Source organism: Oryctolagus cuniculus, chromosome 13 (assembly GCF_964237555.1).
Source record: "Oryctolagus cuniculus chromosome 13, mOryCun1.1, whole genome shotgun sequence".
NCBI classification, from domain to species: domain Eukaryota; kingdom Metazoa; phylum Chordata; class Mammalia; order Lagomorpha; family Leporidae; genus Oryctolagus; species Oryctolagus cuniculus.
Window position 1 is genome coordinate 73348823 of NC_091444.1, and position 26458 is coordinate 73375280.

Here is a 26458-nt window from a genome sequence, read left to right on the forward strand (position 1 = left end):
TCTTTCATACGTAAGTAATATTTTTGGAACATAAACCCTGAACCAACTTCTGGAAATATTAAAATATATAAAGCATGTGCTGTTCTAAGTTAGCTAGATTCTGTACTAAAAAATTTAAATAGTTTATCTGTGATTTTTAAAATCACCTGTCAGGTTTTTTTTTTTTTTCAGGACTAATTTTTTTGAAAGGCATAGAGTGAGAGACAGAGACAGAAAAGACAGAGAAAAAGATTCCATCTGCTGGTTCACTTTCTAAATAGGTCCAATGGCTAGGACTGGGCCAGACTAAAGCCAGAAGCTTACAGCTCTGAGTCTCCCACCTGGGTGGCAGATACCCAAATTACTTGGACCATCTTCTGCTACTTTCCAAGGCACATCAGCAGGGACCTGGGCTGGAAACAGAGAAGCTGGAACTCAGACCAGTGTTTAAATATTATGTTGGGTAGGTTTATCAGCTCCGATTTATGAATGAGTAAAATGAAGGTGTAGAAAGGATAAATGACTTACTGTATTTCAGTTAATAACTAGTGGTGTTGAGATTGGAATTTAGGTCTGCCTGTTTGAAAGGTAAGATCTTCTTTCCCTACCACTTTGAGAAAGAGCAAAATGTATTTAGATGTTTCTATTAAAAGTAATTATTATTCAAAAGAATTTATGATAATTTCCATATGATTGTTAGAAACTAAAGACATTAGGCTGGCGCCGCGGCTCACTAGGCTAATTCTCCACCTGTGGTGCCAGCACCCTGGATTCTAGTTCCGGTTGGGGCACCAGATTCTGTCCCAGTTGCTCCTCTTCCAGTCCAGCTCTCTGCTGTGGCCCGGGAGTGCAGTGGAGAATGGCCCAAGTGCTTGGGCCCTGCACCCGCATGGGAGGCCAGGAGGAAGCACCTGGCTCCTGGCTTTGGATCGGCGCAGCACACTGGCCGTGGTAGCCATTTGGGGGTGAACCAACGGAAAAAGGAAGACTTTTCTCTCTGTCTCTCTCTCCCTCACTAACTCTGCCTGTCAAAAAAAAAAAAAAAAAAAAAAAAAGAAACTAAAGACATTCAAAGGGTTCTGAATGTAGCAGTTCGTTCTAGCACACAATTTAGGTCTGGTGTTTCCAGCTCTTAGAAGTGTTTCTCTGAGACCACCAAGATTTTATATTAAAACACAAGGGATGTAATGAGAATGGCCACATCCTTGGCAACCATCTGTGCCTATTAGTCCCACATATTTTAACTGAGGGTAGCTGTTAGTTGATTCATCTAACCATTCACTTACAAAAATATATTCAATATATATTTTGTGCCAAATGCTATGTTAGGTACTGGGGATATAATTATGAAAAAAACAGAACAAAATGAAATAGAATAGACTAAAACAAACATCTCCCTGGTCTGGGTCATTCCCTATCCAAGGCGAGGCAAGATGTCTGGCTGAAGAAAGCAGAGGTATGTCTAAGTGGTGATCAGTACTGGGATTTGTTCCCTGAACAGTAAGATTGGCTTAGAATATTTGTTTTAACAGACTTTTAATATTAGTCTGGCCTCTCTTACATGTCAGAAGAGACCAAAAAACCCCAGCATTCTCACTAAACTATGTTAATCGAGCTGTACCCACTAGATTTGCTTCTCAGAAATGTCAGGAAATTCAACACCAGTGTTCCCACAGCAGCTGTCCAATAAGGCATGTTGTTTGTATCAGAAGTCAAAGTACAGTTAAGAACTGTCCCTTTCCATTAGCTGCGTTTCTTCTCCTCCACCTTCACTCCTTTCAGATTTTCCACACTCCTGTGTTTTTTTCTGGCAATACCTTAAATGAGCTAGGAAAATTATATAGAGCAACTAAAAGAATAATGCTTATCGTACTAACCATATTATGGTCTAACTTCAGTTTGCAACTGTTATGCTTTGTCAGGACCACAAAGCTTTTAAAATTATATAAATAAAATTTGTTCCTGAACCTTAAAAAGTATTTTTTCCTTTGTGTTGTTTAAGATTTCACAATCCTGTAGTGCCCTCCAATAACAGTCTCTGAGTTTTAAGCTTATCTGACAAGGAGCTTGGGATAATGGATTCCATCATTCCAGGTAGAATGTTCTATTTCCTGACTTCTCAGAGTTGTAAATCTTATTAAAGTAGTCCTTGGTCCTGAAATTATGAATCCCACAGTATCATTGGAAAAGTAGCAATAACAGATCCCTCCTGATTATTTTTGGATTATTATTATTTACATAGAGTAAAATGTGTCCAGTTATATCAGTTTTACAAATATAAAATCATGTGACTCATGTGACCATCATCAAAATTAAGATAGAGAAGAGGTGTATCACTTCCCCAAATCTACTAATGGTTCTTTGTAAGATTTAAAATATACATCTTTAATTAATCATAGTTCAAATCTAAATAGTTCTTTGTAAAGAATTACAATAAGTAAAATACGTGTCTCACCTTCATTTTAGCCATTTTAAAGATGTTTGTGGGGAGCAGCCCGGACTGGACTAAGTTACTGGAATTAAGACTTATTCTATGCATCTGCTCTCCTGTGGGGAGCAACCCGGACTAGACTGAGTTACTGGAATTAAGACTTATTCTATGCATCTGCTCTCCCACAATATGGCGCTGGGAGAGAAGAAAACAGCTTCTACACAGCTGCCTCCAGTTCAGCCAATGAACTGTAGGACTTGCTCCTGGTTGGAGGAGGGCAGCGTACTCGGCGTGTGGGCAGCCGAGTTGGGATTGGCGGAGGAGGACTATAAAGGAGGAGAGAGACGGCATTCACCGGGAACATCTATGGGGAACATCTAAGGGAACCCGTGCAGCCCCCGAGAGAACCGGCCGGCGGTGTGCCGCTCCCCTGCGGAAGTGGGGAATGCGGCCAGGGGGAACTGCCCTTCCACGGAGGTGGAAGGGATAGTAGCCAACCCGGGAAGAACCAGCAGCAAACCCGGGGAGGGCTGAGCAGACGAAAAGAACAGCGCAGGGTCCTGTGTTGCTCCTCCACGAAGACGGGGAGCGACAATGTTCATTTCATTTTGTAGATCTAAGTGTCTGCTAGATGTATTCCTTTTGTCATCTTATGGGAACTTTTAACATTTCTTATATTTCAGCTCTGTTAATGAGTTCTGTTAGTTTTTATCTACTTACAACTATCTGTTTCTCCATTACTTTTTTAAAGTTGTTTTTACTAAATATAAATCCCTGGGCTTATAGATTTATTTTTCTTTTAGTAATGTATTACTCTTTGTAATTATTTTTTGTTGTTGTTGTTATAATTTGTCTTTATCTGACTGCCTTAGTTGTTCTCTTCAACTTAGGTTTTCAGCAGTTTGAATAATACACAAACAGGTGCATCTGTATGTATCCGTGGATGTATGCATACCTCTGTATCTACCTTGATGTCCTTCTTTGAACTTTTAGGCCTAGAATTTTATATTTTATTGGCTTTGGAAAATTACTGATTGTTTTATATTTATTATGCCGCACTCTATATTTTCTTCTTGGATTCCAATAACATGTGTAGACCATGTGATGTTTCCTGCCACTCTTGAAAATCTGTGTTGCTTATATTTTCCTGGATTTTTCAGTGCTCTTGTCATTCCCAGACAATTGGAGGGTCCCTATAGTGTAAGCAAAGGAGGATGGTCTGCCTCTTTTCACAATATAGCATGTTTGTTCTCTTTTCCTTCCCTCAAGCCACAGTCAGCCTTTACCTTTGCTATGAGGGCCGTCATATTATTCGTCTCTTCATAAGTGACTGCAGACCATTAATCTGCAGTGAATGCAGGAAGGTTCTGGTTTTAAGCGTTTTCCCCCATCTTTTCTTTTTAATTCTTCTTTTGGGTTGAGTTGTATATATCCACTCTTTCTCAGAAGCACTTGGCAAAGTTATGTATTGAACAAGAATCTGTAAATAGATAAATATTACCTTTTTGTCTACAGATTCCACATATCTTAACTTTCATTCTAGCCTTAATTCATTAGCAACTTTATTCTAATTAGTTTCTGAGCAGATGTACCATTTTCTTAGGCTCTACCAGTGAGTCTGTTTATGAACCACTTCCCCCATAAATTCCCTAATGTTTCAAGTCCAGTGATTTGGGGTCTTTTTCAGAAAACATATAGTATGTAAGATAATCTATATTTTCTTACTATTTTACTGGGAGATATAACCTTTCTATGTCTTAGATGAAAGCCAATAAATAGTATGACCTCTTGACACTGTCTAAATTCTCAATTACTACAACTAGAGAATTTGTTTAGATGTATAGTTGTAAAAATTAAGATTCACATTAGGGTTGGCATTGTATAGCGAGTTAAGCTACTGCTTATGATGCCAGCTTCCATATGGGTGCTGGTTTGTGTCCTGGCTGCTCTAACTTCTGTTCCAGCTCACTCCTCATAGCCTAGGAAAAGTGGTAGAAGATGGCTCAAGTGCTTGGGCCCCTGCCATACATGAGGGAGATCTGGATGAAGCTCCTGTCTCCAGGTTCCTGGCTTAGGCCTGGCCCAGTGCTGGTCATTTTGTCTATTTGCAGAATAAACCAGGGTGTGGAAGATATTTCTCTCTCTTTCTAACTCTGACCTTTAAATAAAAAAAATCTTAAAAGATTCACAGAATTTCTGGATTTTTCAGGATCTTCTTAGATGTAACAATACTGTTAGGGTTGTATTATTTTAGCAATACAATGAATTTGGAAAACATACAGGACTCTACCAAATCCAAATATCATTAAGTCAAGAGAATTTCAATAGATTCAAGTGCCACACTAACCTAGATAGTTTATAACTGCTATGACCAGACCAAGACCCTGGGCTGTATGATTTTCAAAGTCCCCAAGAGAAATCTCTGGTATTTTTTTATTTATTTATTTTTATTTTTTGACAGGCAGAGTTAGGCAGTGAGAGAGAGAGAGACAGTGAGAAAGGTCTTCCTTTTTCCGTTGGTTCACCCCCAAATGGCTGCTATGGCCGGCACAGTGCACTGATCCAAAGCCAGGAGCCAGGTGCTTCCTCCTAGTCTCCCATGGGGTGCAGGGCCCAAGCACTTGGGCCATTCTCCACTGCACTGCCGGGCCACAGCAGAGAGCTGGACTGGAAGAGGAGCAACTGGGACAGAATCCAGCGCCCCAACCGGGACTAGAACCCGGAGTACCGGCGCCGCAGGCGGAGGATTAGCCTAGTGAGCTGCGGCGCCGGCCAATCTCTGTTTTGAGTTATGAACTTCCTGCTATAGGCTGTAAGGGCAGTATAACATGGTTATTAAGTTGCCTGAAGTGATAATCATTTTTTTAAAAAATTGTTTAATAAAATTGCCAGTAGATGATACACAATTGTCCTGATAGAGATTTAACATCCATTAATCCTAGGAAGATTTCAAATTCACTCTACAAATATTTAGTTGAGATAAACTCATATTCTTTTTTCAAAATTTATATTTTATTTGTTCAAAAGGCAAAGTAGGGGGAGAGCAGTGGGAAGGTGGTGATGAGAGACAGAGAAGGAGAGAGTGGGAGGAAAAAATAGGGCCAATACAGGGAAGAGGGGGAGAGCAAGAGAGAGGTTCTTCCACCTGATTCATTCCTCAAATGTCTGCAACTACCAGGGTTGGGCCTGGCTTGAAACCAGGAGCTTAGAACTCAGTCTGGGTTTCCCATATGTGTGGCAGAGACCAAAATATTTGAGCTTTCGTCACAGCTGTGAAGATGTGCATCAGCAGGAAGCTGCATTGGAAGCAGAGTAGCTGGGACTTGAATCAGGCACTCCAGTGTGGGATGTACATGTCCCAGCTGGTGACCTAACCACTGTTCTATAGCATACTCTCAAACCCATATTCTTGATGTATACTTTCATATAAAACTAAATACATATTTAACATTCTATTTACTTGTAATATTTAACACAGTTTCAAAATGCTAGCTTTTTGGGAAGGCTTATTTGAATTTAAAGTTCTTTAAAAATAATCGACCTAGATTTGTTGTATTTCAGTTGACATATTATTAAATTGGAATACACTGTTGAATATTTAGTAGAACTACTTCTACATACTTATAAACTTAATTTCCTAGCGTTAAAAGAATTGCTTAAGTTATTGGGAAATTTTGCCACTCAGACCATTGGAGTACTTTAAAATGTGATTACAATTAATATATAAATAAGATTTAATTGTTAATGGCATATAAGTAATTTCTAAATGCGACCAAATTTAATTAGTTATTTCTTAAAAGTGTATAACTATAACCTCAAGATTTATAACCAGGAATAATTTTTTTAAAGAATAAGATTTGTTTGAATGCATGACTTAAATAACTTGCATGCTAATCATTAAACAGAATAAAACAAAAAGATCTATTCTGCAGAGAAATCTTGCTGTTAGGCACTGCAGTCTTACATTTCTCAATATCAGAAGGAAGTAGACTACCAGTAACAACTAATTCAATACATCATGAACTTGTCTGGGGGTAGTAGGAAATAAATTGATACACAAAAGTATCAGTTTTTTAGTAATTGGTGATAAAAGAAAGACATTGAAGTCATATAAATTTGCTATTTTGAATTTCTCATGTCATATTGTCTTACATTTAGTTCTTAAAAAGTGAATAATAATGGCACCTAAATATTTTGCTGTATGTTCCACTAAATGCACCTGAACTGGGTATAGGTAGAGATAGTTAGAAAAATGTTCCTTCAATTCTTACTGACATTATCAAAGTCATTATAAAATGTTTCCTCACCAGCCATATATAATATGAATATAAATGTCTAGAATTCAGGATAGTGTCAGTCTATATGTAAATAGATTAAACTCTCCAACCAAAAGACTTAGGCTGGCTGAATGGATCAAAACAAAAAAGCCAAGACCATACTATATGCTGTCTATAAGAAACTCACTTTACAAATAATAAAGATATTTGTAGATTGAAAGTGATTCTGGAAAAATATATGCCAGGCAAATGGAAACCATAAATAAGCAGGAGTCACTATCCTGCTATCATGAGGGCAGATTTTAGGAAAAAAAAAAAACATAAAAAGAAACAAAGAAGGACATTGTATTTTGAAAAAAGATTAAATTCAGCAAGAAGATATAACAATCATAAATATATGCACACCTAACAGAAGACTGCACAGATATATGCAACAAATACTACTAGACCTAAATAGATAGACTCCAATACAGTGATAATTGGTGGCTTCAACATCACACTTATAACAATGGACAGATCATCCAGACAGAAAAAATGAAGAAAAATACGTGGGACTTGAACCATACTGTTGAGCAAAGTACCTGGCAGATATTTATAGGTCATTTCTCCCAACAGCTACAGAAAATACATTCTTCCAATCAACACATTCTTCCCAACAACATTTTTTAGGTTACATCATATATTAGACATATATTAGGCCACAAATAAAGTCTCACTAAATTTAAAAGTATTGAAATCACATCATATATCTTCTCAAGCCACAAAGAAATAAAACTTCAAACTAACAAGTTAATACTAATATATACATGAAAATTAAACAATATGCTATTTAATGAATGGGTCATTGAAGAAATTAAAAAGAAATCAAACTTTTTGAAATAAATGAAAACTTATCAGAACCTGTGTGATACAGCAAAAGCAGTGTTAATAGGGAAGTTTATAGCTTCAACTGCTTACCTTAAAAAAAGAAATGTCTCAAATAAATGATCTAATGATGAATCTTGAAGACAGGAAAACAAGAGCAAACCAAACCAAAAATCAGCAAGAGATGAGAAATAATACTAATTGTAGCAGAAGTAAATGAAATTGAAAAGAAAAAAATACAAAACATGAAAAGCTTTTTTTTTGAAAAGATAAATAAAATAGACAAGTGTTCAGTCAGACTAAAAGAAAAAAAGAGAAAAACTCAAATAATATTAGAGCTGGAAAAAGAGACATTATAACCAACACCACCAAAATACAGGGTCATAAGAAACTGCTGTGGGGGCTGGCACTGTGGCATAGTGGGTAAAGACACTGTGCCAGCATCCTATACAAGGCACCGATTGCAGTCTCGGCTGCTCCACTTCCGGTACAGCTCCCTGCAATAGCCTAGGAAAGCAGCAGAAGATGGCCCAAGTGCTTGGGCTCCTGCACCCACGTGGGAGACCCAGAAGAAACTCCTGGCTCCTGGCTTCAGATCGGCCCAGCTCTGACCATTGCGGCCATTCTGGGGAGTAAATCAGTGGATTTACTCTCCCTTTGCCTCTGCTCCTCTCTAACTCTACTTTTCAAATAAATAAAGAAATCTTTTAAAAAAAGAAAATGCTGTGAAAAACTATATGCCAATAAACAGGAAACCTTGAAGAAATGGATAAATTCCTGGATACACATAGCCTACAATGATTAACTCATGAATACACAGACAATCTAAAGGGACCCATAAAAAGCAATGAGATTGAAACACTATTTAAAAGTCTTCCAGCAAAGAAATGTCTAGGAACTAATGTACTTTAATATTGAATTCTATAAAACATTTAAAGCAGAAATAACTCCAATACTCTTCAAGCTATTCCAAGATATTCAATAGAATGTAACTCTGTCAAATTCCTTTTGTGTGGTCAGTATCACTGTGGTACCAAAATTGAACAAGGATATAACACAAAAAGGAGACTCTAGATCAATATCCTTGATGAACATAGTTGCAAAGATTCTAAAGAAAATAGTGGCAAACTGCATCCAAACCACATAAAAAAAGATCACACATTATGATTGAGATTTAGTACAGACTGTCTTCATTCTTTTCATTTCTTTCCTTTTTACTTTTATCTGACTGTGTTATTTCAGAAATCTTGTCCTCCAGATCAGAAATTCTTTCTACTTGGTCTATTCTGCTGTGAGTCTCTCAATTATATCCTTTATTTCATTGATTGAAACTTTCAGGTTCAAAATTTCTGTTTGGTTCTATTTAATGATTTCTATGTTTTCATTGAATTTCTCATTTACATCTTCAATTGTTCTTTTAAAACTATCTGTAATCTGTTGCATCTCACTAAGTTTTGTTAGAATCATTATTTTTCATTTCCTATTTTCCCTTTCATGAAATTTGTATATTTTTTTCAGATTAGAATCTGTGTGTGTAGAACTGTTAACATTCTTTTGGAGGGGTTTGCTTCCTTACTTCTTCATGTTTTCTATGTCCCTATGTTGATGGTTGCACATCTGGCATAATTGTTCCTTTTTTATAGAATAGATTACATTGGAAAAGACTATTGTTTAGGTGGTATGCGCAGTGTCACTTGGGTTATTGATTTGGTCTTGGTTACATTTGGTCTTGTAATTTTTGCATGTACTTCAGTGGTAACCAGTGTCACCAGTGTCTGTAAGTGCCACAGTTGTCTAGTCTTCAGCAGTTTGTAGAGGTAACAATATGATTTGAAATGCGGGCATGAGCTTCCAATGGTGTGTGTCCTTGGTCCCCAGAGAGTTTGGTGTCAGTCACGGTAGGGTTTGTGATGGCTATAGCTGTATTTCTGGTGCTGTTGACACATAGGAGGATGTCCCCTTAACTTTTCTTGCAAGCCTGAGTGATGTTGGGTCTTGTGGCACCAATAGCTGTGGCCCTTGGAATACATAATGTGCACAGGATCTTTCCCAGGTTTTGCCATGTGTGTGTGATTAATCCTGGGGCTTATGGCACCAGGAACCCAAGCAACACATCTGGGAGATGTAAAGGAGAGTTTGCTCCAGTCCCACATGGTGACTACAGTTTATACTGAAGATTGCACACTGGCAGTTTTGTGTCTTGAGCACTGGAATGTAGATAGGCCCTTTATTTGATCCCACACTGTACATTCTGATGACTCTGAGGAATATAGTACTAACAGTCAGTCCTAGAGCTGCAGGATGCAGTGGAGTTCTTACCCAGATCCCACGGGATGAATGCCAGTTATTCTGGGGACTGTGGACTGGCAGTCACCAGCCTGTCAGGGGAATGCAAATAGGGCACTCTAGATCCCACAGATGAGTAAGAGTTAGTATGGGTGTTATAGAACCAGCAGCAATAGTGCCAGAGTTGCAGGGCAGAGTGAGGCTGCTCCCAGTTTCCTCAGGACATGTAAGGATGATGCTGAGGCTTGTGTTGTGGCCCCTTATCACTCTGTGTAAGAGCTACAGAAAGGGCTTCATGTGGTCTGGTATTCTGGATTGCCTTTGGGCTATACTGGCAAATAACACCAAGCAGACAAGGGGAAATTCACTGGACCTCAAACAACAAAGAAGTGTTGCTCCAGAGCTTGTGCACAGAACTCCTGCAGCTGCAGCATTCACAGGAGCCTGCTGTCTACCCTGGAGAGTACCTGTGTCCTCTATTGGGGCCTCTGGTAGAAAGGAGTTGCTTTCTCTCCTGTAACACAGATGAAATTTAGCAGTGTCCTAGAAGCAGCGTGGATCTGGCACTTTGAGGCAGAGGGAAGCAGTGTGGGTTCCTTCTTGGACCTATTCTGCTATCTAGACTTGATTTAAAGTCAGTGGGGACTGAGGAAGTCTCCCAAAGTTAGGGTTGCCCATCTGTTGCAGTAGGGGGAGGTAGGGATGGCAGTACTTTCTGCTTACCTCTTTAGGCAAGATGCTGTCCCCCAGCAATACACAGCAATAGTGGGTGGCATGCCTTGTATCTCTCTCTCTACTAGACTTCAGAGTCCCTGTGCTGTTTTCAGCTCTCCTTCCTGAAGTCCCCCACCCCATCAGTATCCTTGGTTCTAACGTTTTAGATGGAATCCTTTTCCTGGTGAGGGAGCCAGGCTAGCAGTGGTGGGCTTTGGAAGCAGGCAGTGGCACCAGCAGCAGTGTGCTTTGTTTCTCTGTGCTGGTTTTAAGCATCTGTGCTGTTTGTGATTCTCGTTGCTTCTTTACTAAAGTGTTCCTTCATTCAGTCTCCCCAATTCTAGTATTTCATATATACCCTTTCCCTTGCAAAATGGTATCTTTTATCTGGGGAACTGGGTAGGAGTGGTGGCAGCAACAGCCTAGTGTTAAGGCTCTCCCATCGATAATCTTCTACAAATGCAGTTCTCTATTTGTTCTGAAATTTTGTCCTGACTGAGGTGGCTGAAGACCTTCTTTATTCAGCCATCTTAATCCTCCATAAATCAGCTGGATTTTAAAATGCATCCTGGTTGTTAACTTTATTTGAAAGGAAGCATGGGCAGAGATACAGATCTATAGCAATCCAGAGGCAGTGACAAGTGATTTGACTGGATGATCAGGGATTGGAAGACACACAATTGGAACATGTTGATCTTAGAGTTTTAGATAGTTTCTCTGAGTGGACATTGAGTGTGAAGATATGTGTGTCCCATGTGAATGTGCAGGTAAATTTTCAGAGCAGAGGATAAGATCTTAGTAATCAGGTGGAAAAGACAAGGCATTTTGTGTATGTGCCAGTGAACCTCATCCCAGGCCCATTGTCCATGCTGAATTAGCTTGTGAGCATAGTACCCATGGCTGCAGGGATGGAAGTTGTGGTTATACTCCACAATATGGACTTCAACTTTTCAAGGATGATTCAACTTCAGCTAATGCTGAATTCCTTTTATGACACTGTTTTCCACTGATATAAATGAATCACCTCTTGACATCGACTATTTAGATTATTGCTATGGAAGGGAACATTTGGTTCTCATGAGAACATACTCTTATTCTAGATAAGAATTTTTGTTTTGCTGTCAAGAATATTTCTGTTAGTCTTTTATAAGCTTATAAAATGCCTCACTCACCATTATGATTCTCCTCACAGCACTGGTTTTGAAAAAGGAAGTTCTTTTAAAGAAAATCAAGCCTGGCAATGAGCTGATGCTTGCAAAATTTACTGGTCTTAAAAGATTCTTCATCATCCTGAAGTAACATCACTGACAGAATTGTACAGAGGTGTTGCTGGGGGTTCGTCCAGAGAGAAGGAGTGTGGTGGGAGCAAGAGGCGTGGAGCCACAACATAGACCCAGACCCTGGGAGCTAGAGGTGAGCAGCTTGAAGACTCGTTTATTTCAGTTAGTATAGCAGCTTCTATAGCTGAGGCAGCTAATCCGGTCAAGGGGCTGTTTATGCCCTAACCAGTCACAGCCCGTTTCCAGGCAGGCTGCATTGCCAGGGGATTTCCCAGGGGGTTTCTAAAGCCATTCCTGAGTAACTGATGCTCACTTGCCAGCAGCCTTCTTGGCTTGGCCTTCTCATTCCACCACACTGTTGAAGACCCAAATGTGGTGCTATCCCAGTGGCAGCATCTTGTAGGACTGGAACAAGTTCATAGATCTTGGGGATCAAGAGGTGGTAATGAAAGTTTTTCTTCTCTTGCCCCATATAATCCAGTATTGCATTTTTGCTTGCTATCTGTACACATTTTTGCTCTTAGGATCCAGACATCAGTTTTAAAGATTCATTTACTTATTTGCAGAAGTATAGAGAAGGAGAAAGAGGGAGGGAGGAAGGGAGGGAGGGAAGGAATCAAGGAGGGAAAGAGGGAGGGAAGGAGGGAAGGAGGGAAGGAGGGAGAGGGAGAGGGAGAAGGAGGGAGGGAGGGAGGGAGGGAGGGAGGGAGGGAGAGAGAGAGAGAGAGAGAGAATCCTCCATCCCATGGTTCACTCCCCAGATGGCCACAATGGCCAGAGATGAACTGATTCAACACTAGGAGCCAGGAGCTTCTTGCAGATCTCTCACGTGGGTACAGTGGCCCAAATACTTGGGCCATCTTTTGCTGCCTTCCCAGGTACATTAGCAGGGAGCTGGATGGGAAGTGGAGCAGCCAGGACTTGAACCAGCACCCATGTGGAATGCTGGCATTGCAGGCAGAGGCTTAACCTTCTACACCACAGCACCTGCCCCAATCTAGACATCTTAATTTCTGAGAAAAGAAGGATACTGTCAAAGGACACCTGATTCCATATAACTGGAACTAGTGGGACATTGAACTTACCTATATTGAACTCCTAATGTCAGAAGATTGTAAGGAAAGAAGAGGATGACTTTAGGGACTTGGTTGGTTGATCCTGACTATGGATAAGCAGTTGGATGTGGGAATACAATGGAGGTGAGAAACAGTACTTATCAAATGCAAAAGATCTCCTATGTACAACTTGGCACTCCAGTGTCCTGTGATGAAAGTTAATGGAAAAGTACAGTACCACTGGACAGGAAGAACTATAGTTGTCCAGACTCTTTGGGATGAAAATTGGAAACACATTACTGGGCTAGGAGCTTTGGCCAGTTGATTGTATCATAAAAGCAAAGGGAATATTACTTGAAGTTGGAAGGAAGTTCTAGTTAAGATCTTGTGACACATTATACAAGAAAGGCTTAAAATATTTGGAGATATTTCTTATTTAACATAAAATATTTGTGTATATATTTTGTGTAAATTTTTCCTTTTTAAAAATATTTATTTTCACTATACTTGAAAGGCAGAGAGAGAGAGAGAAAGAGAGAGAAAGGGAAAGAGATGGATCCCAAGGAATCAGGTTTCTGTTGATTTTTTTCACCATTTCCCTGAATTCTAACATATACTGCCACACTGTGCTAAATATAATGTTCCATATCATTTATAGTATACTTGCTCCCTTATAAAATTGTGACATAAAATAGGTGTAAACATTTACCTAACTTAAAGTGGGAGAAACAAAAAAATACTAACTAAAAAACCAATGAGAACTAACCATAGAAATGGCAAATTTTAAAGTGTATAAAGAGAAAGGTTTGAAAACTATGAGTGATTAAATATAAAGATGTAGATTACCTGGCTAATTTTTATGACAAAGTATAATTTATTGACTGAAATGCTGAAAAAAATTTACATAAAATCTAGGCTGTAATAAGCTAAAAGGATCTTCTTCAAAAAGCACCAGACTGTAATTGTTTTTCAGGCAAACAATCAAACATTTAATAGAAGATGATTTCAATGATAACCTTTCAGAACAGGATTTGACAAACATTTTCTACACAGAGCCTGATAATAAATAATTTAGTCATTATTGGTCATATGCTGATCTTTTTTCCTTTTGAGTTTACTTTTTGTACTTTATTTACAACCCTTCAACAATATAAAAAGTAATTCTTGGCTTTAAATCCTTTAAAAAACAGCCCATATTTTAGAGTTAGACCAATGGCCAGTTTTTATATCCTTATTCTACAAGATTTTTGAAGAAATATAAAAAGGTCAAATTCTCTTATATGTATGTATGTACCTATCACATTTTCTTTATCCATTCCTGTCATGGTTGTATCTATATTTTGGCTGTTGTGAACAATACTTTGGTCAACATGTGAATGCTGGTATCTCCTCTAGTTCCTGACTTTAATTCTTTTTTATAAATATCCCCATATATCTATTGGGAATTAATAGATCATGTGATGTTTCTACTTTTAATTTTTTTAACTTTTATTTAATGAATATAAATTTCCAAAATACAGCTTATGGATTACAATGGCTTCCCCTCCCATAACTTCCCTCCCACCCACAACCCTCCCCTTTCCTGCTCCCTCTCCCCTTCCATTCACATCAAGATTCATTTTCAATTCTCTTTATATACAGATGATCAGTTTAGCATATATTAAGTAAAGATTTCAACAGTTTGCACCCACATAGAAACACAAAGTGAAAAATACTGTTTGAGTACTAGTAATAGCATTAAATCTCAATGTACAGCACACTAAGGCCAAAGATCCTACATGAGGAGTAAGTGCACAGTGACTCCTGTTGTTGACTTAACAAATTGACACTCTTGTTTATGGCCTCAGTAATCACCCTAGGCTCTTGTCATGAGCTGCCAAGGCTATGGAAGCCCCCTGAGTTCACTGACTCTGATCATATTTAGACAAGGTCGTAGTCAAAGTGGAAGTTCTCTCCTCCCTTCAGAGAAAGGTACCTCCTTTATGAAGACCTGTTCTTTCCACTGGGATCTCACTCGCGGAGATCTTTCATTTAGAATTTGGCAAAATATATATTCTCATTACCCTTTGACCCTGTGATCCTACTTGTGGGAATTTATCCTGTATATATGCATGCATCCAGATGAAAAATATATTCAGGATTTATTTAGAAGAGATGAATCAATGGATGGTAGTTATACTCTTAGCTGGTGTGCTAACTTCTGAGTCTGTGTTAGAAGTGATCAGTGCTGCTTATAAAACCTGGTATGAGAAACTCTTCTCAGTAATCTTCATGTGTAAGAACCAACTCTTACTTTGCTTTCAACAATCATGCCTCAGCGGTATTAAATCTCAGGGTATTTACTTCTCTCTGACATAATTCAGCATGAAGGGGACATGTGTTGGATAATTTGGAGAAGATAGCACTCTTCTGCTATGTTGATGGTATACTTTTTCCCCCATTTTTATTAAATGTAATACTGGAAATATTAGCAAGAGCAATTAGGGAGGATAAAGAAAAAGGCACTGAAACTGGAAAGGAGGAGATCAAAGTATCGTGATTTGCAGATGGTATAATGATATACATAGAAAACTATAAACATTCCACCAAAAAGCTGTTAGAACTGATAAACCAATTCAGTAATGTTGCAGAATATAAAACCAATATATACAAAAAAAGTACCAATTTTTTTTAATTTAGCTTTTAAATTTCTTTTTAGATTCATTAGCCATCCTGAACTCTTTGTAATTTCCATTCATTTGGGAGAAATTCCTGTTCTCCTTTTTTTGGATTTTAATTTTTAAAAAATTTTTTTAAGGAATACAAATTTCATGTATTTCATATATACAGATCCTTCCACCATACTCTCCCTCCTACCCATACTTCCATCCTTCTTCCTCCTCCCTCTCCTATCCTCATTCTTATTTTTTTACAAAGATCTATTTTCAGTTAACTTTATACTCGTAAGATTAACCTTACACTAACCAAAGAGTTCAATAAATAGTATATAAAGAAACACCAAAACTTTTCCTCAACATTTGAACCAAGGGCTGTCAGAGTGTCAATTTCACCCCAATAGATTACTTTTTAGGTACTCTATTATTTACCACAGATCAGGGAAAACATATAGTATTTGTGTTTTTGAGACTAGCTTATTTCACTAAGTATAGTGGTTTCCAGTTGCATCCATTTTGTTGCAATTGACAGATTTTCATTTTATTTTTTTTATCATTGTGTAGTATTCTATTTATTTTTTTACCATTGTACAGTATTCTACATTCTATAGTATATTCTATACATACATGTATTCATACATACATACATACATGCATACATATACACCACAGTTTATTTGTCCAGTCTTCAGCTAATGGACTTCTAGATTGATTTCATATCTTAACTATTGTGAATTGATCTGCAATAAACATGGAAATATGGATCATGTTTTTATATTCTGATTTCTTTTGGTTGGGTAAATTCCCAGGGGTGGGATGGCTTTCAGAGTTTCCCCAGTGTTCTGTAGTAAAACACTAGCCCTAGAAGGATATGTGGGAGTGAAGATGCTGACCTTCAAGACTCAGTATATACTTTGAATTCAGTCATTTTATTTTGTTGTTTCCCCAATAGATAGAATACCTAGGTATAGAAATTGAGAGACATGATTAACCCCATTCACCATTAACACCATATCCTGTGATCTGCTTTCATGCATGCGACTAGTTTCTGCTTTCCAACATATGTTTCTTCCAGAAAGAGAGAATTCCATTAAAGCAAAATCCATGCATGCTAACTGGCCACTTTGCATTCCTGGAAGATTGTTATACAAAAAAAAAAAAAATGAAGCTTCCTATAATGGAGAGGATGATTGACTCTGATTAGCAAGAGAAGATAGGATTGCTGCTGCATTGTGGAGACTGAGAAAGACTCTGGAATACAGAAGATTCATTGGAGTGTTCCTGTGCCTGCTGAAATCGATAAATTAACAAATGCAGAAACCATAGCAAGCATGCTAGGCTCTCAGGAATGCTGTCCTGTGAAGAAGAGAGTACAGAATATGCAAGAGTGGACAGATGGATATTCATTGCACTGCTAGTAAGACCAAAGCTGATTGCAACAGCATTCTTGTTTTATAACGTTCCTCCTTTTACTTTTTAGAAGAAATTGTATACAACCATCTCCTTGAAAAATAAATAACAGTGTGACGTGCATTTAGGTAATAAATGAATCTAAGCAATACAAGGCTACATTGTAGCAGATGCTATCAGCTCCTTCACATGTATGTGTTCCACAGTCAGCCCTCGAACAATGACTCATAGATGTTAATATGCAAATGCCCAGAGCTTTTGTTTGTTATGTGAGTTATTTCTATGACATGTATGTAACACTGGCTTCCAGGGTTCCTCCTTCAAGATTATGTTCGTTTTGTCTGCAGTGGTAATTATCTTGCAAATATGATAGTATTAGCTTGATTTCAAATAATTTTGGCTGCTTTTACTTATTGAATCATTTCTCCACTCCTCCAGCTGTGTTTTTCTGCCCCTTTGAAGTAGAATTTGAATGCCTTCTGGGAGAATCCAAATCTTAATTCCTAGTTTGATCAGTGGGTGTCTTTTTCTGGGCTTGCATTTCCCTAAATTGGGTGAAACTGCCATTTGATTATCTACAGATATCCAGCAGAATTCACACTAAGACAAGAATTCTTCTTTTATTGAACCACCCACCTCCAAATTGGAATTATGGATGGGTAATTTGTATTGATATCAGTGGTGTTCCAGAGAGATTCTAACTCCAAATTCCATCCGTTAAGTTACTAAAGCATCATCAAATAAAAGTTTATTTGCTTTAAAAGCAAATGTCACATAAGCAAAGAAAGTAGTAGGAAGGAACCAAGAGAAGTTTAGGGGCAATGGAAGCATATAATTATTGCTTATCCTGAAATTTCCTTCTCTGTCCACTTTGATAAATAAATTCTCAGTTTTGCAAGGCCAGCTCAGCACTTCCTTCCTTACTCCAATGAAGTGATCCATTAAATTCTCGTTAAAGGGTTCTTCTAACCCTGACTCCATGTATAATATAAATCTTATTCCAATAATTTAACAATTAAGGATATAGACATAAGAGAAAACTAAGAGGGCCCAGTGTTGTGATACAGTAGGTTAAGCCTCTCCCGGTGGCACCAGCATCCCATGTAGGCTCTAGTTCAAGTCCAGGCTGCTCCAATTCAGATCCGGCTCCCTATTAATAGTCTGGGAAGGCATTGGAAGATGACCCAAGTGTTTGGGTTCCTGCACCCGAGTGAAAGAACAGGAAGAGGTTCCTGGCATCAGATTGCTCCAGCTCTGGCTGTTGTGGCTGTTTAAGGAGTGAACCAGCAGATGGTTGACCTCTCTCTCTCTCTCTCTATCTCTCCTGCTGTCTGTGACTCTGCTTCTCAAATAAATACATCTTTAAGAAAAGAGAAAACTAAGAGCATTGACTCTTTTTTTTTTTTTTATTTGACAGGTAGAGTTATAGACAGAGAGAGAGAGAGAGAGAGAGAGAGAGAGACAGAGAAAGGTCTTCAATCTGTTGGTTCATTCCCCAAATGGACGGCACAGCTGGTGCTACGTCTATCCGAAGCCAGGAGGCAGGTGCCTCTTCCTGGTCTCCCATGTGGGTGCAGGGGCCCAAACGCTTAGACCATCCTCCACTGGGGGCCACAGCAGGGAGCTGGACTGGAAGAGGAGCAACCGGCACTAGAACCCAGCACTCATATGAGATGCCAGCGCCGCAGGCAGAGGATTAACCAAGTGAGACACGGTGCCGGCCCCGACCATTGACTCTTGAGTGCCATTTCCTTACTTAATATATGTGTGTGTATTACATTATATATATATAAAACAATACATAATTTTCTTTTTGAATGTTGGCTCAAGTTTAAACATTTCTTGGTACCTTTCTCAATGCCTGAAGCATACTGAATGGATATTTAAAATTATTTTTCCCCTGGAGCAAGCAATTGGGCTAGTATTTAGGATACTGGTTGGGATAGTTGGATCCCATATAAGAGTGCCTGGGTTCCAGAGTCTTAAATCTAATCCTGGGCCGGCGGCACAGCTCACTTGGCTAATCCTCCACCTGCAGTGCCAGCACCCCGGGTTCTAGTTCCTGTTGGGGCACCGGATTCTCTCCCGATTGCTCCTCTTCCAGTCCAGCTCTCTGCTGTGGCCCAGGAATGCAGCAGAGGATGGCCCAAGTGCTTGGGCTCTGCATCCGCATGGGAGACCAGGAGGAAGCACCTGGCTCCTGGCTTCGGATCGGAGCAGCGTGCTGGCCGTAGTGGCTATTTGGGGGGTGAACCAACGGAAAAGGAAGACCTCTCTCTCTCTCTCTCTCTCTCTCTCTCATTGTCTAACTCTGCCTATCCAAAAAAAAAAAAAAAAATCTAATCCTGATTCTAGCTTCCTGGTAATGTAGATTCTAGATGTCAGTAGGTGATGGCTCAAGTGACTGGGTTCCTGACACCCATCTGGGAGACCTGGATTGAGTTCCCAGCTCCTGGTTTCAGCCTGGCCCAGCCCTGGCCATTTTGAGATTGGGGAGTGGGCCAGTGGATGAGAGTGCTCCCTTTCTTTCCCCCTCTGCATTTCAAATACATTTTTATAAATTTGTTTTTTGCTCATTGTTTAACGGAAAATACTTTTATGAATAGTCATTGCAAGATTATCCTTTTGCTTTAATCCTATCTAAGTTTACAGTGGTAATCATTAGTCTTCATGAGCCAAATATTACTCTTGGAGTTTCTGAATCTAAGAAAAATAATACTGCACCTTCATAACCTGCATCCCCCTTCAATTTATGGCCTTTTCCCAGATGTCCAGAGATCCATTCCTTGGAGGGTCATTCTGAGGCTAACTCTAAAAATGTGCTTTAAAATTCTGTGAGCAGTTGGGGGAGGGCAAGGGAGATGAAAGTGATTATTTAACAAAGTATCACTGATATTAAAACCTATACATCTTGTCATAGGCTAGAGGATAGTACCTAAAAATACAATTGATAGCAACATCTTAGCAGCAATTAAACCTTAAAAAGCACAATGTGAACATTCTCATTTTAAACTCAATTGTATTTTCTATCTCAGTCTCCCTTAATTCCACACATGAATGACTTGCTCTCAGTTATTATACACCATAGGGTTGTTCTGGTCGCAGAGAAGAGAGTCTATTGGTATACTGTAGAGAATATATCAAGCATTAATGTGTGACTAGGGCTCAGCTCTGCAGGAATATTGAATTCCACAAGAGGAAGAGCATTTTAAAAAATCAGTGCAAGGAATTGTCAATGGCTTATGACAACAACTGACCACAGAGTAAATGCTTTTTGTATATCTTGTATTTTTAAAAATATATTTTAGTTATTTTAAGATGTTATATAGCTTATAATAATATGTGTTTCAGTCATTTTTAGTATGGCAGTGACACACAAAAACAAGTTAAAATAAAGGAAACATTCATACCTTTTCTTTCAGGTTACTTGAGCTGCAGCTACCTGCTATATAGAACACAGTTCTCATGTGCCTGTTAACTTATACATAGGCTTACCTTAGGCATTGGTAGCATTAATTTAATTTTATGCAACATTTCCTAACATTTAGGTTAGTCATAAATGCTTCCACACTGTGCATCTGTTATCACATGCCTCTGTTTCAGAAGAACCAAACCAAGATTAATCAAAAATAAAACTCTTTCTGGAATTTCCCACTTATATATCTCTGTATTTCTTTTTGTAAAACTTTTTTGCTTATATATGGGAATTAAGAATCAAATATTTTAAGTAAGGATTTAGAGATATCGATGAGCTTCTTATACTTTTGTATCATCTTTTTTTTTCTTTTTTAAATTAAATTGTTTTTAATTATTTTTAAGGAATACAAATTTTATAAGTCAAATTTAGGAATATAGTTATTCTTCCCACCATACCTTCCCTTTCCACCCACACTCTACCCCTCCTCCTCTCCCCTCTCCCCTTGTCAGTCCCATTCTTCATTAAGATTCACTTTCAGTTAACTTTTTACACAGAAGATCAACTCTATACTAAGTAAAGAGTTCAACAATTTGCACACACATGCACACACAAAACTCTTTGAGAACAGGTTTTACAATTAACTCTCATAATAAAACAAACTGAGGACAGAGGTCCTGCATGGGGAGTTAGTGCACAGTGACTGCTGTTGTTAATTTAACAATTAACACTTTTATGTATGGTGTTCGTGAGCACCTGAGGCTCTTGACATGAACTGCTTAGGCTCTGGAAGCCTTTTGAGTCTACAAACTGTCAGTACTTGGATAAGGACAGAAACAAAGTGGAAGTTCTCTCTTTCCTGTAGAGAAGAGTACATCTTTCTTTGATGGCCAATTCTTTCTGCTGGGGTCTCACAGCAGTCCTTCAGGTAAAACATATTTGCCACAGTGTCTTGGCCTTCCATGCCTGAAATGCCTTCACAGGTTTTTCAGCCAGACCAGGAAGCCTTAAGGGCTGATTCTGAGGTCAGAGTGTTACTTAATACAATTGTCATTCTATGAGTCTGCTGTGTGAACTGCTTCCAAGTTGGAACATTCTATCCTTGTTAATTCTGTTATTATTATTACCAGGCACTTGATCCTTTTTATATGATCACTTTAACACTTAATCCTGTCTATATGTTCACTTTAACACTTAATATGTTAACTTTAACAATGAAGATGGCATTTTTACCACCAATTTTAATGGGATTTGGAGTCCCATGATCAGTTTTTAAACTGTACACTTAGAAGTCCATAGGAATGTATGCAGAACTATACAGCTTCACAATTACAAACTTCCTCCTCCCTCTCTTATTCCCAATCTTATTTATACTAATACCTGTTTTCAATTGACTGTATGCACATATGATTTTTTTTAAAACAATAACCTAGACATCAGGGTCTTTTATTTATTTAGTTAGTTAGTTGACAAGTAGAGTTATAGACAATGAGAAAGAGAGAGAGAGAGAAAGGTCTTCCTTCTATTGGTTCGCTCCCCAAATGGCTGCTACGGCCAGAACTATGCCGATCTGAAGGCAGGAGCCAGGTGCTACTTCCTGGTCTCCCATGTGGGTTCAGGGGCCCAAGCAGTTGGGCCATCCTCCACTGCCCTCCCACACCACAGCAGAGAGCTGGACTGGAAGAGGAGCAACCGGGACTAGAACTAGTGTCCATATGGGATGCCGGCGCCTCAGGCGGAGGATTAACCAAGTGAGCCATAGCGCCGGCCCCCTACACATATGATTAACTCCATGTTAAGTAAAGAGTTCAACAAATAGTAGGAAGAAAAAACAAACAAAAAAACAAAAAGATGAAGCTGTTCCTCAACAGTCAAGACAAAGGCAGCTCAAGTTATCCCTTCTTGAAGTCTCAATTTTACTTCTACAGATTTCATTTTAGTTAATCTATTAGTTCTCACAGATCAGGGAGAACAATGGGACTGGCTTACTTCACTAAATATGATGTTATCCAGATTCAATCATTTTGTTGCAAATGACCAGATTTCATTTTTACCACTGTATAGTATTCCATAGTGTACATATCCCATAATTTCTTTATCCAGTTTACAGTTGACGAGCATTTAGGTTGACTCCATGTCTTAGCTATTGTGAATTGAGCTACTATAAACATGGAGGTGCAGATAACTCTTTTGCTTACTGATTTCATTTTCCTTGGGTAAAGTCCCAAGAGTGGGATGGCTGTGTCATATGGTAGGTCTATATTCAGATTTTGGGGGTTTCTCCTTACTGTCTTCCATAGTGCTTTTACCAGTTTACATTCCCACCAAACGTGGATTAGGGTACCTTTTCCCCCACAACCATGCCAGCATTTGTTGTCTGTTAATTTCTGCATGAAAGCCATTCTGACTGGGGTGAGGTGAAAGCTCCTTGTGGTTTTGATTTACATTCCCCTGATGACTATTGATTCCAAACATTTTTTCATTTGTCTGTTCAACATTTGGATTTCATCCTTTGAAATATATCTGTTTAAGTCCTTGGTCCATATCATAACTGGGTTGTCTGTTTTGTTGTTGTGGAGTTTCTTGATCTCTTTGTAGATACTGGTAATTAATCCTTTATCAGTTTCATAGTTTGCAAATAATTTCCCCCATTCTGGCAGTTGCTTTTTGACTTTCCTTATTCTTTATTTAAAAGATTTATTTTATTTATTTGAAAGACAGTTACAGAGAGAGGTAGAGACAAAGAGAGAGTTCTTCCATCTATTGGTTCACTTCCTACATGGCTGCAAGGGCTGCAGCTGTGCTGATCTGAAGCCAGGAGCTAGGAGCTTCTTTCAGATCTCCCACATGGGTACAGGGGCCCAGGGCATTGGGCCATCTTCTACTGATTTCCCAGGCCATAGGAGAGAGCTGGATTGGAAGAAGAGCAGCCGAGACCAGAACCAGTGCCCATATGGGATGCCAGTACTTCAGTCCAGGGCGTTAACTTGCTGTGCCAGAGCGGCAGTCCCCTGATTATTTCTTTTGCAGCACAGAAACTTCTCAAGTTGATGTAATTCCATTTGTTAATTTTGGCTTTGAATGCCTGTGCCTCTGGGGTCTTTTCCAAGAACTCTTTGCTTGTGCCAATGTCTTGCAGGGTTTCCCCAATTTTCTCTAAAAATTTGATGGTGTTGCATTGTAGAATTAGATATTTGATCCATGTTGAGTGGATTTTTGTGTATGGTATAAGTTAGGGGTCTTGCTTCATACTTATGCATGTGGAAATCCAGTTTTCCCAGAACCATTTGTTGAAGAGACTGTCCAGGTATTGATTTTAGCTCCTTGGTCAAAATAAATTGGTTGTAGATGTTTGGATTGATTTATGGTGTTTCTATTCTGTTTCATTGGTTGATCCATCTGTTTTTGTACAAGTACAAGGCTGTTTTGATTATAACTGCCTTGTATTATATCTTGAAATCTGGTATTCTGATGCCTCTGGCTTTGTTTTTGTTTTATAGGATTGCTTTAGCTATTTGAGGTCTTCTGGACCTTCAAATTAATTTCAGCATCATTTTATCTAGATCTAAGAAGAATGTCTTTGGTATTTTGATTGGTTTCACATTGAATCTCTAAATTGCTTTCAGAAGAATGGACATTTTGATGATATTTATTCTTCCAATCCATGAATATGGAAGATTTTTTCTTTTTTTATATCTTCAATTTCTTTCTTTAATGCCTTGTAATTCTCATCATAGAGATCTTTGACATTCTTGGTTAAATTTATTCAAAGGTATTTCATTTTTTGTAGCCATTTTGAATGAGATTGATCTTAGAAATTCTTTCTCAGCTCTGGTATTGACTGTGTATACAGAGGTATTGATTTTTTGTGTATTGATTTTATATTATGCTAAATTTTGAAACTCTTCTATGAGTTCCAATAGTCTCTTAGTGGAGTCTTTGGACCCCCTATATATAGAATCATGTTGTCATCAAATGGGGATATTTTGACTTCTTCTTTTCCAATTTATACTCCTTTGATTTCTTTATCTTGCCTAATGGCTATGGCTAAAACTTCCAGGACTATATTGAATGGCATTACAGAGAATGGTATCCTTCTCTGGTTCCAGATCTCAGTGGTAATAATTCCAACTTTTCTGCATTCAATATATGCTGACTATGGATTTGTCATAAATTGCCTTGAGTGTGTTGAGAAATATTCCTTCTATACTCAATTTGCTTAGAGTTTTTATCATGAAAGGGCATTGTATTTTATCAAATGCTTTCTCTGCGTCTATTGAGACAATCATATGGTTTTTGTTCTGCAGTTTGTTAATGTAATGTATCACATTTATTGATTTGAGAATTTTGAACCATCCCTGAATATCAGGGATATATCCCACTTGGTCTGGGTGAATAATCTTTGTGATGTGTTACTGGATTTGATTTGCTAGAATGTTGTTGAGGATTTTTGCTTCTATGTTTATCAGAGAAATTGGTCTGTAATTCTCTTTCTCTGCTGCATCATTTTGAGGTTTAGGAATTAATGTGATGCTGGCTTCATATAAAGAATTTGGGAGGATTCCCTCCCTTTCAATTGTTTTGAATAAATTGAGAAGCATTGGAGTTAGTTCTTTAAATGCTTAGTAGAATTCTGCCATACATTCAAGCCATCGAGTTCTGAGCTTTTCTTTGTGAGGAGGAGCTTTATTCCTGATTCAGTTTCCATCTTGGTTATGGGTCTAATTAGGTTTTCTATGTCTTCATGCCTCAATTTAGGTAGGTTGTAGGTATCCAGGAGTCTTTCCATTTATTCTAGGCTTCCCAGTATATTGGCATACAATTCTTTGTAGTAATTTCTGATGATTCTTTTCATTTCTGTAGTGTCTTTTCATTTCTGTAGTGCCTGTTGTTACATTTCATTTTTCATCTCTAAATTTATTGATTTGGGTCTTCTCTCTCCATTTATTGGTTAGTTGGGCCAATGGTGTTTCAATGTTTTTTTTTTTTTTAACAGCTCTTTGTTTTGCTAATCTTTTGCATTGCTTCTTTGGATTCAATTTTGTGGATTTCTTCTCTAATTTTAATGATTTCTTTTCTCCTATTAGTATTGGGTTTCATTTGCTGTTGTTTTTCTAGATCCTTGAGATGCATTGATAGCTCATTTATTTGGTCCCTTTCCAATTTCTTGATGTAGGCATCAATTGCTATAAACTTTCCTCTTATCTCTACTTTTGCTGTATCCCATAAGTATTGATATATTTGTTGTCATTTTAATTTGTTTCCAGAATTTTTTTGATTTCTCTTTTTATTTCTTCTATGAACCACTGTTCATTCAGGAGCGTGTTGTTCAGTCTCCATGTATTTGCATATGTCCTGCAGATTCCTGAGTTGCTGATTTCCAGCTTCACTCCATGTGGTCAGAGAAGATGCATGGTATGATTTTTTTTTTAATTTGCTGAGTCTTGCTTTATGGCTTTGTATGTCATCAATCCTAAAAAAGTTCCATTCACTGGTGAGAAGAATGTATATTCTGCAACTGTTGGATGAAAAGTTCTGCAGTTATCTGTTAGGTACATTTGGTCTATTGTGTCAATTAAATCTGTTGTTTTCTTGCTGATTTTCTGTTTGGTTGTTATGTCCATTACTGAAAATGGGGCATTGAAATCCCCCATTGCTATTGTACTGGAGACTATGTCTTCCTTTATATCCATTAACATTTATTTTAAATAGCCAGGTGCCCTATTATTAGGTACATATTCATTTATAATAGTTACATCTTCCTGTTGAATTGAATTTTTAATCATTACATAGTACCCTTCTTTGTCTCTTTTATACTTTTTGCATTGAAGTCTTTTTTATCTGATATTAGGTTGCCTACACCAGTTCTTTTTTGGTTTCTGTTGTCATGCAATATCTTTTTCCATCCTTTCACTTTCATTCTTTGTACATTTTTGTTGGTGAGATGTGTTTCTTTTATGCAGCAAATAGATAAGTTTTGTTTTTTAATCCATTCAGCCATTCTGTGTCTTTTAACTGGAGAGTTGAGGTAATTTACATTCAAGGTGACTTGATAAGTAATAACTTTGCCCTGCTTCTTTTCCAAAAAATATC

The 26458-nt window shown here is 38.1% G+C and overlaps 1 long non-coding RNA gene across 5 annotated transcripts in view; it reads left to right on the forward strand.

Moving 5' to 3' along the window:
* Positions 1-26458, forward strand: part of LOC138844874 (uncharacterized) — a 412620-nt gene that overhangs the window by 49387 nt on the left and 336775 nt on the right. For 4 of the 5 annotated variants that reach the window (XR_011381280.1, XR_011381282.1, XR_011381278.1 and 1 more), the window contains 2 exons: positions 1982-2073; positions 11744-11964. This is a non-coding gene — a long non-coding RNA (uncharacterized lncRNA). The remainder of the gene's footprint in view (positions 1-1981; positions 2074-11743; positions 11965-26458) is intronic. The other variant, XR_011381279.1, reaches the window with a different exon arrangement.